Here is a 12,161-nt window from a genome sequence, read left to right on the forward strand (position 1 = left end):
TTGTGCAGAACTATAGGTTCCATGCAGGATGCTGCCACTTTGCAAAGTGATTTGTCTAAACTGGAAAACTGGGCAGCAAACTGGAAAATGAGGTTCAATGTTAATAAATGCAAGGTTATGCACTTTGGCAAAAATAATATAAATGCAAGTTATACACTAAATGGCAATGTGTTGGGAGTTTCCTTAAATGAAAAGGATCTAGGGGTCTTTGTAGATAACACGTTGTCTAATTCTGGGCAGTGTCATTCTGTGGCTACTAAAGCAAATAAAGTTCTGTCTTGCATAAAAAAGGGCATTAACTCAAGGGATGAAAACATAATTATGCCTCTTTATAGGTCCCTGGTAAGGCCTCATCTGGAGTATGCAGTTCAGTTTTGGACTCCAGTCCTTAAGAGGGATATAAATGAGCTGGAGAGAGTGCAGAGACGTGCAACTAAATTGGTTAGAGGGACGGAAGACTTAAATTATGAGGGTAGACTGTCAAGGTTGGGGTTGTTTTCTCTGGAAAAAAGGCGCTTGCGAGGGGACATGATTACACTTTACAAGTACATTAGAGGACATTATAGACAAATGGCAGGGGACCTTTTTACCCATAAAGTGGATCACCGTACCAGAGGCCACCCCTTTAGACTAGAAGAAAAGAACTTTCATTTGAAGCAACGTAGAGGGTTCTTCACAGTCAGGACAGTGAGGTTGTGGAATGCACTGCCGGGTGATGTTGTGATGGCTGATTCAGTTAATGCCTTTAAGAATGGCTTGGATGATTTTTTGGACAGACATAATATTAAAGGCTATTGTGATACTAAACTCTATAGTTAATATAGGTATGGGTATATAGAATTTTAATTAAAAGTAGGGAGGGGTGTGTGTATGGATGCTGGGTTTTCATTTGGAGGGGTTGAACTTGATGGACTTTGTCTTTTTTCAACCCAATTTAACTATGTAACTATGTAACTATGTTCAGCTACACGGGACAGAAGAGGTAACTAAAGGGATTCATGGGTTGGGTTTTTCAGTTTCAAAGAGCTTTATTGAAACCAGAATCATAATAAAACATAAATGACACATCATTCAAAAATATAATCACATGAAATCATGGAATACAGCTTTTCTTAAAAGATACAGATCATATTATAATTCCAAGGTTGTTGACATACAATTATACATTATTATTTAAACATTTTTGACCATTCACTTCAGCAGCATAAACGTTCATGTTCTGTCCCATATTATCAATTAAGAAATACTAATTCATCATGAGGGCCTCAGGTTTTCCAAAGAACTTCTTTAAAACAATTTCTCATTTTACATAAAGAAATCAAATGGGCCTGTGATGTACAATGCATTGTAAGAGCCCCTACCAGTTTTAATAAAGGACTCACAGTTCTCTAAAGTTCCTCAGTATAAAATCAGTTCCATAAAAGGTGTAAAACAATACAAACAGCCCTGGGACATTTAGACACCTCTTTTATTTTGGAAACCCTGGTAGAGAGACATTCATGGACCCAGGCACAAGCCAAGTCCTTTTGGCTATTAAAAAACTCTTTGTAACATGTCAATGGGTTTTGGGCGAATGAATGTTCTCTGTAACCCGTCTTGCCCAGACTCTGTGCCTTTGCCCTATCAAGGGGTTCCTGTCTGAGGCCCCCAATTATAGTGATATGGATATTCTATAAGTACAGGAAGTTAATTGGTAAGAGAAGCTATATACACATTATATAATATATACAGTATATATATCCTTGCCCTTTAACCAGCAAATATTCCAAAATAATCAATAAGTGAACGTTACCTGAGATTAGGGACTGGGTCACAGTGTACTGAGCAGAAAGGAACTATCATTTCTCTGTGTAACGTGAAATCAATCTCTATCATCTCTAAAGTCTGATCCTTTTTGTACTTTTTATTTGTCAAAGGAAATGAACATCCGAGTGGTGACATTAGTGAACATCAGCCTTTAAACACCATCTCAGATGCACCGGGTAAGTCCAGCATATCTACCAGCCTTACCTTGTACCTACTGAATGAAGAACTTTTATAGGTTATGTTAAAGGAGAACTAAACCTTCTCCTCATTTTTAGAACTTTATTTGATCCTTTTTTGCCCAATGGCAGGTGCCACATCTAAAACTTCATAAATGCCCCATTATGTCTTCCATTTGAATTTATAAGTGCTGGTTTATGTTTTAGATTTCACTATTTCTGCACGTTGGACTTTCCCTTTTTCCTCCTTCAGATGTTTTTCCCACTGAGCATTCACTGAAATTGACTTTGTCCATCTTCTCATGGTGGGAGATACCCATGAGCAGGATCAAATTCTAATAAACAGGGAAAGTGAGATCTGATACAGTTCTGCCTCCAACAATTCCAGAAATAACTATTTAGAGTCCAAGAAACTTACCAAGGATTATAACTTCCAATGGCCAATATAATGGAGAGAGGAGTTAATGATAGTTTATTTCTCCTTTAATATTTATGTGCACATTATACAGAATTTAGAATTTAAATCCAGAACCTGGTCTTAGTGTTCTTCAACCTGAAACATCATGAAAAAGCACCTTCAGTTGTTGCCAGATAATCTGATGCATTGCTATTGGTGCTAATTATAAAGCAACTCAGTATAGAGACAAAGAACTGGTGCACTCAGCTCTAAAATCACAGGGGGAGTGGCTTTATTAGGAGGGGAGCTTATAGTCCAGCCCCTGAGGAACAACACTAATGCCACTGGCACAGACAAGAAGCAAAAGATGTCACACATGCAGGAGAGAACTTTATAGGCAAATAAAAGTTTTCATTCAGTTCTGTATTTAATAACCAAGGAATTGTAGATCGCCTTTAAATTTCAGCTCAACATCTATAACACATAATAATACACAAATGGCTTTGGAATAAACACAGCATGTTGCAGATGGTCAAATGGCAATGGTTCACTCTTTAAATAAGTTATTTTTGCTTCTCGTTGGTTCAGTTGCATTTACACTACAACTGGATTTCCAAACAGCCAAGTTGTCTTTTGTACCATATACAAGGCTCATGCAATATATAATCTGGTGGGGGGACACCCTTACTGCCCCCAAATATCTCATTCCGGTGCAGTTCCCTTCAGTCCCACCTCGATCCAAACATGCTCATTGTCAAAGTTCAATCTCCCAAATGTTAGTTTGTCCCATGGATTTCAATGTGAATTTCTAAAGACTTGGAATTAGTGGACATCAAACAGTTGAGCCTGTTTGTGGCACAAGTAAGTGAAGAGGCTGAAGAACCAACTGGTAAGAGCAGAAGGGAATTCCACATTAATGTAATGACACACTGGCCAATAACAGTATTTGTAATGAGAAGAAACTAAAAAATGTAAATTTCAGTGGAAATATCTGTGACCTCCAGGAGCAACACAGGATAATGTTGATGAGAGTCATCAGGATGATCCCAGAGATGATCAGGCCACATTGGAGAAAGAAAACTCATCCAGGGAACCACAAGAACCAACGGCAACATCCAATGGAGACCAACAAGTCTCCAAACCAGAAGCAGGAACACAAACCAACCAGGGAACTGGTCAGACCAATGAGGAAGAGGAGAACATGGGGGACGAAGAAGCTGAAGAATCAGGTGAAGGAACATCAGGGCCAGTGCTAGTCTCTAAATAAAAAGTGATGCTCTTATCTGCACATTATATATATATGTAATAGGAAACCAAATGGCATGTGTTGTTAATTGGTGCTGGGAAAATGTATTATTATTATTTATTATTATTATAAATACTACTACTACTACCAATAATAGTAATTAGTGTAAAGGAGAAAGAAAGGTAAAAGAGCTTGGGGATTACATGATACCGAGTGCTCCTGTTAGCTGAAAACTGCCCCAGCCCAGGGTATTTCTGTAGAAGCGCCACATTGTCATCTTCTCCTGCATTTGGGTCTGTTGACATCAGTCAATAAGTTAATATTCTTCAGTGTAGACTTTATATGCTGTATGAGTGATGTCACAGTTCCAGATATTAATGAATGGTTATGTGCACATTCCTGTTTATTGTTATGTTTTACATCCATGTGAATTATGACACAATACTACATTTTGTTGAAGGGGTGGTGCATCTTTAAAGGGATACTGTCATAGGAAAAAAAAATTTTTTCAAAATAAATCAGTTAATAGTGCTGCTCCAGCAGAATTCTGCACTGAAATCCATTTCTCAAAAGAGCAGATTTTTTTATATTCAATTTAGAAATCTGACATGGGGCTAGACATATTGTCAATTTCCCAGCTGCCCCCAGTCATGTGACTTGTGCTCTGATAAACTTCAGTCACTCTTTACTGCTGTACTGCAAGTTGGACTGATATCACCCCCTCCCCCCCAGCAGCCAAATAAAAGAACAATGGGAAGGTAACCAGATAGCAGCTCCCTAACACAAGATAACAGCTGCCTGGTAGATCTAAGAACAACACTCAATAGTAAAATCCAGGTCCCACTGAGACACATTCTGTTACATTGAGAAGGAAAAACAGCAGCCTGCCAGAAAGCATTTCTCTCCTAAAGTGCAGGCACAAGTCACATGACCAGGGGCAGCTGGGAAATTGACAAAATGTCTAGCCCCATGTCAGATTTCAAAATTGAATATAAAAAAATCTGTTTGCTCTTTTGAGAAATGGATTTCAGTGCAGAATTCTGCTGGAGCAGCACTATTAACTGATTCATTTTGAAAAAAAAAAATTTTTCCCATGACAGTATCCCTTTAAGTTAACTGTTAGTATGTTATAGAATGGCTAATTCTAAGCAACCTTTCAACTAGTCTTCATGATTTATTTTGTATAGTTTTTGAATTATTTGCCTTCTTCTGACTCTTTTTAGTTTTCAAATGAGGGGGTCACTAACCCCATCTGTATATGCTGTGCTGTATATACTGTGCCTGAGACCTAAGAACCTAAGAAGTCCAAAAAGCCCACATTTTATAATCTACTACATTTCCTATACTCTCTGGTCATAAGCACTATAAGCAATGTGTAATCGTGCAAATATATTATATACATTAATATAAATTATTACATGTCATATGAATGATGTCACAATGCACACACTTGGTATTTATTGATATTGTCAATGTTAGAGGCAGAATATACACAGTTTATCTCTCATTTATCTCCATTTGCTTTGTTTTTGCAGGGGAACCAGGAGAGACACAAGAGTGAGCAGGAGAGTGTTGAACTACAGGCCCCTGTCATGGTGGAACCAGATGGGAGAGAGAAGACGAAGGGCATATGGGAAATAGAACAATAACAGATTAATATCCAAGGTGCCCAAATCAAAGCATTGCCAATGTGAAAAGCAGGACACTTACTCCCAAGCTCCTCGTCTACCCAAACCAAGCCCTGACCCACTCAGATGCCCAGCCTAACCCGGGGACCCATCCCTACATCTTGCACACATCCATCAAACACAAGCACTTTAGCACTGCTGGGGGGTAACATTAAGTAAGAGGAGTCAGTAAGTGGGGCATTACCCCAAGGCAAGGGCAATAGGCACCAACATAGATGTGGGAAATCCTGGTGGAAACAGAGAGACACATTGACCCTCGGATTCAGGAGAAACCCCCAACCACATGTATGGGGGTGAACCAGATGAAAGTGTGATATGTGAAATCAGGGCGGACAGGGAGTAAAAAGCAGCCCAGTCAATAAATTAAAGCAGCCCACACGTAAATGCATGCTGGTGTTTTACACAAACACAAATATATTTTATATATGTATATATAAGATATGGAGATAATTTATTGATTTTGCACCCAGGCAAATGAACACTTTATTCGAGAGTGCCGGCTCTACGTTGGTTGAAAAAAAAAAAAAAAAATATATATATATATATATATATATATATATATATATATCCTTATTTACAGAAGGGGGTTCATTATCCCTTATAATACATAAGTGTATTTTTGTACCCTTGCCCAAAAGCTTTATATTTCCCCACTTTTACATGTTGCTTCTTCTGCTAAGCTCTTAATCTCCACCCCAACCCTACCCAGCCACAGAGCAATACAGCAGGTAGAAAGACAAGTAGAAGGCAGCACCAGTGCTTTGCCAGCTTGAAATGATTGTTTCCTAAGTCAGCACCTCACAGTCAATAAGGAAGGTTTTTTGCCTTCCTCTGGGTCAACTAGCAGTTAGGTAGGTTAGGCTACTGTTCAGCAATACTAATGAAAGAAAACATATAAATACTCACTAGGTCAAATACCATTCTTCGTTTAATCTCTGCATTTGTCATTATTCTTGATTTGCCTCCCACTCACCTCCCTTTTTTTCGTCCCTTCTCACCTGCTGCCCCACATTGATTACGTTTATGATTTCCCTGCTCTGTCTTTAAACTAAACACGGCATTCTGTTTGGCAGCCTCTCCTATTTTCCTTTTCAATCTCTTTTATTTCTATTATTTTGCTTGCAAATGGTTAAAAGCTATTTTAAAAAAAATCATTTTTAAAACTGATATTTATTAGCACTGGCACCTTAATTGTTTGATGATCTAAAATGAATTCATAGTTAATTGATTGTATATTGAAGCACAGGCACTTTAATTAATGAACTACAAATTGATTAATGAATTCATAAATTAATTGATGGTTTTTATCAATAAATTAATTGGTCGCTAAGTTAGTATTGAATCGATTACACGAAACACGAAACACTGATTGATGCACCTCAAGGGTACTGTATAATTTTAAATTCATTTTAGAATAAAAGAATCCGATAGTGTGGGGTTACTACTGTTTACTCTTTGTTAGCCTCTACTTTTCTGTAAATATAATTCCAAAATCATAAACTCCCCCTCATCATAAACATAAAGTTTACAGCCAGCTCTTGGCAGGGACTGATGAGAATGTGATAGGAACCTTAGATTGTAAGCTTACTGGGGCAGGGACCGATGGAAATGTGATAGGGACGTTAGATTGTAAGCTTACTGGGGCAGGGACTGATGGGAATATGATAGGGACCTTAGATTGTAAACTTACTGGGGCAGGGATTGATGGGAATGTGATAGGGACCTTAGATTGTAAGCTTACTGGGGCAGGGACTGATGGGAATGTGATAGGGACCTTAGATTGTAAGCTTACTGGGGCAGGGACTGATGGGAATGTGATAGGGACCTTAGATTGTAAGCTCACTGGGGCAGGGACTGATGGGAATATGATAGGGACCTTAGATTGTAAGCTCACTGGGGCAGGGACTGATGGGAATATGATAGAGACCTTAGATTGTAAGCTCACTGGGGCAGGGACTGATGGGAATGTGATAGGGACCTTAGATTGTAAGCTCACTGGGGCAGGGACTGATGGGAATGTGATAGGGACCTTAGATTGTAAACTCACTGGGGTAGGGACTGATGGGAATGTGATAGGGACCTTAGATTGTAAGCTCACTGGGACAGGGACTGATGGGAATGTGATAGGGACCTTAGATTGTAAACTCACTGGGGCAGGGACTGATGGGAATGTGATAGGGACCTTAGATTGTAAGATCAGTGGGGGAGGAATTGATAGGATTATGATAGGGACCTCACATTTTAACCTCACTGGGACAGGGACTGATGAGAATGTTATAGGGACCTTAGATTGTCAGCTCACTGGGGCAGGGACTGATGGGAATGTGATAGGGACCTTAGATTGTCAGCTCACTGGGGCAGGGACTGATGGGAATGTGATAGGAACCTCACATTTTAACCTCACTGGGACAGGGACTGATGAGAATGTGATAGGAACCTTACATTGTAAGCTCACTGGGGCAGGGACTGATGGGAATATGATAGAGACCTTAGATTGTAAGCTCACTGGGGCAGGGACTGATGGGAATATGATAGGGACCTTAGATTGTAAGCTCACTGGGGCAGGGACTGATGGGAATATGATAGAGACCTTAGATTGTAAGCTCACTGGGGCAGGGACTGATGGGAATGTGATAGGGACCTTAGATTGTAAGCTCACTGGGGCAGGGACTGATGGGAATGTGATAGGGACCTTAGATTGTAAACTCACTGGGGTAGGGACTGATGGGAATGTGATAGGGACCTTAGATTGTAAGCTCACTGGGACAGGGACTGATGGGAATGTGATAGGGACCTTAGATTGTAAACTCACTGGGGCAGGGACTGATGGGAATGTGATAGGGACCTTAGATTGTAAGATCAGTGGGGGAGGAATTGATAGGATTATGATAGGGACCTCACATTTTAACCTCACTGGGACAGGGACTGATGAGAATGTTATAGGGACCTTAGATTGTCAGCTCACTGGGGCAGGGACTGATGGGAATGTGATAGGGACCTTAGATTGTCAGCTCACTGGGGCAGGGACTGATGGGAATGTGATAGGAACCTCACATTTTAACCTCACTGGGACAGGGACTGATGAGAATGTTATAGGGACCTTAGATTGTCAGCTCACTGGGGCAGGAACTGATGGGAATGTGATAGGGACCTTAGATTGTCAGCTCACTGGGGCAGGGACTGATGGGAATGTGATAGGGACCTTAGATTGTAAGCTCACTGGGGTAGGGACTGATAGGAATGTTATAGAGACCTTAGATTGTAAGCTCACTGGGGCAGGGACTGATGAGAATGTGATAGGGACCTTAGATTGTTGGCTCATTGGGGCAGGGACTGATGGGAATGTGATAGGGACCTTAGATTGTAAGATTACTGGGGGAGGAATTGATAGGACCATGATAGGGACCTCACTTTAACCTCACTGGGACAGGGACTGATAGGAATGTTATAGGGACCTTAGATTTTCAGCTCACTGGGGCAGGGACTGATGAGAAGGTGATAGGGAATATGATAGAGACCTTAGATTGTAAGATCATTGGGGCAGGGACTGATGAGAATGTTATAGGGACCTTAGATTGTCAGCTCACTGGGGCAGGGACTTATGGGAATGATATAGGGACCTTAGATTGTAAACTCACTGGGGCAGGGACTGATGGGAATATGATAGGGACCTTAGATTGTAAACTCACTGGGGCAGGGACCGATGGAAATGTGATAGGGACCTTAGATTGTAAGCTTACTGGGGCAGGGACTGATGGGAATGTGATAGGGACCTTAGATTGTAAACTCACTGGGGCAGGGACCGATGGAAATGTGATAGGGACCTTAGATTGTAAGCTTACTGGGGCAGGGACCGATGGAAATGTGATAGGGACGTTAGATTGTAAGCTTACTGGGGCAGGGACTGATGGGAATATGATAGGGACCTTAGATTGTAAGCTTACTGGGGCAGGGACTGATGGGAATGTGATAGGGACCTTAGATTGTAAGCTTACTGGGGCAGGGACTGATGGGAATGTGATAGGGACCTTAGATTGTAAGCTTACTGGGGCAGGGACTGATGGGAATGTGATAGGGACCTTAGATTGTAAACTCACTGAGGCAGGAATTGATAGGACTATGTTAGGGACCTCGGATTTTAAGCTCACTGGGGCAGGGACTGATGGGAATATGATAGGGACCTTAGATTGTAAACTCACTGGGGCAGGGACTGATGGGAATGTGATAGGGACCTTAGATTGTAAGCTCACTGGGGCAGGGACTGATAGGAATGTGATAGGGAGCTTAGGGACCTTAGATTGTAAACTCACTGGGGCAGGGACTGATGGGAATGTGATAGGGACCTTAGATTGTAAGCTCACTGGGGCAGGGACTGATGGGAATGTGATAGGGACCTTAGATTGTAAGCTCACTGGGACAGGGACTGATGGGAATGTGATAGGGACCTTAGATTGTAAACTCACTGGGGCAGTGACTAATGGGAATGTGATAGGGACCTTAGATTGTAAGCTCACTGGGGTAGGGACTGATGGGAATGTGATAGGGACCTTAGATTGTAAGCTCACTGGGGCAGGGACTGATGGGAATGTGATAGGGACCTTAGATTGTAAGATCACTGGGGCAGGGACTGATGGGAACAATGTATAAACTCTGGAATGTTCTGAAGGATATATTGGTGCTATATAAATAAAGGATAATAATGCAAGACCCAATATTTGTCTAAAGAGACCACTCAATAAATTGGAGGATACTTTCAGTTCATGTTTACAGGGAAACTATTAAAATAAATGAAATTATCTAGATGGACAGAAATGATAATATATATATTTGTTTACCAAAATGCTTACTTTTTAATATAAAATAAAATATTACACACAGTTTCTCTGAGAGCCAGGTGTACAGTTGCTGAGTGGGAGTGGCAACACCTGGCTGTGATGTCACAAAACTGGAGCAAAGTCCCGCCCTCCCCTGTGCAAACCATCCCCCCAATAACTGTCTGCCCTGGAACCTCCTTTAAACTAAAGTTGTTCTCTGTGTTTGTACAAACCTGCTGATCTCCGCATTTAACTATGGAGATTTCTCACTTGTACAGGTCAAAAACTTCCAAATTTCCAAAGTATCACTCCAGAAATCTTCTGATTTCAAGGCCAAAATTCCACTCACCGTTGCCTTATCTTTGAATCATATATTTCTGTAAAGTGCACGTTCTGACAAATGAATAAAAGGTACAGATGTCTTTGTTCTCCAAATGACCAAACTGAATGTATCAGTTTTTATTACATAAATTGCCTAGAATTGACAATATAGGATGGACAGCGCTGACAGCCAATGAGAGAGAGGCAGAGCTGTTATGCAAATTAACCTGACTCCAAAGCTGGCCAGAGGCTGGGAGGAGACAAGCAGCTGGGAATAGATTTTAAATTGTACATTTTTAATGCATTATATTTTTAACTTGATGCAATGATTCTTTTTACAAATTCTTATTTTTGGATCGTTCCCTTAAAGGGATACTGTCATGAGGAAAAAAATTTTTTCCCAAAATGAATCAGTTAATAGTGCTGCTCCAACAGAATTCTGCACTGAAATCCATTTCTCAAAAGAGCAAACAGATTTTTTTATATTCAATTTTGAAATCTGACATGGGGCTAGACATATTGTCAATTTCCCAGCTGCCCCTGGTCATGTGACTTGTGCCTGCACTTTAGGAGAGAAATGCTTTCTGGCAGGCTGCTGTTTTTCCTTCTCAATGTAATTGAATGTGTCTCAGTGGGACCTGGATTTTACTATTGAGTGTTGTTCTTAGATCTACCAGGCAGCTGTTATCTTGTGTTAGGGAGCTGCTATCTGGTTACCTTCCCATTGTTCTATTGTTAGGCTGCTGGGGGGGGGGGAAAGGGAGGGGGTGATATCAGTCCAACTTGCAGTACAGCAGTAAAGAGTGATTGAAGTTTATCAGAGCACAAGTCACATGACTTGGGGCAGCTGGGAAATTGACAATATGTCTAGCCCCATGTCAGATTTCAAAATTGAATATAAAAAAAATCTGTTTGCTCTTTTGAGAAATGGATTTCAGTGCAGAATTCTGCTGGAGCAGCACTATTAACTGATTCATTTTGAAAAAAATGTTTTTTCCCATGACAGTATCCCTTTAAGCAAAATATTTCAGCAATAGTAATATCACTAAGTGTCCACTAGGTGTCCTGAGAGAAAGTGACACTTATAGGGGGAGCCAAATGTGCCTAAGAATTAAATACAAGCAGAAGAGAAAAGTTGTTATTCTCTTTTTCAACCTTCTCTTTTTTATTGAATATTTTTGCTTCTGCCGTTTGGAATTTGGCAGCAATATCCTGGGGATGGCAATGTTCTGTATATAAAAAACATCAGTTTCAATCAGAGTCTCCTTTAAGGATTGTGTGTTCTTTATGTCACATAATTCATAGTAACATGTTGGCTGTGAGCAGTAACAGTAACAGTAAGGGGCCCATTTACTAAGCTCGAGTGAAGGAATAGAATAAAAAAAAACTTCAAATTTCGAATGTTTTTTTTGGCTATTTCGACCTCGACTACGACTTCAAATTGAACAATTCGAACTAAAAATCGTTCGACTAATCGACCATTAGATAATCGAAGTACTGTCTCTTTAAAAAAAAACTTCGACCCCCTAGTTCGCCACCTAAAACCTACTGAAGTCAATGTTAGCCTATGGGGAAGGTCCCCATAGGCTTTGCTATCTTTTTTTGGTCAAAGAAAAATCGTTTGATCTATGGATTAAAATCCTTCGAATCGAAAAACAGCAGCCTGCCAGAAAGCATTTCTCTCCTAAAGTGCAGGCACAAGTCACATGACCA

This window comes from Xenopus laevis, chromosome 9_10L (genome assembly GCF_017654675.1).
Source record: "Xenopus laevis strain J_2021 chromosome 9_10L, Xenopus_laevis_v10.1, whole genome shotgun sequence".
In the NCBI taxonomy this organism is placed as follows: domain Eukaryota; kingdom Metazoa; phylum Chordata; class Amphibia; order Anura; family Pipidae; genus Xenopus; species Xenopus laevis.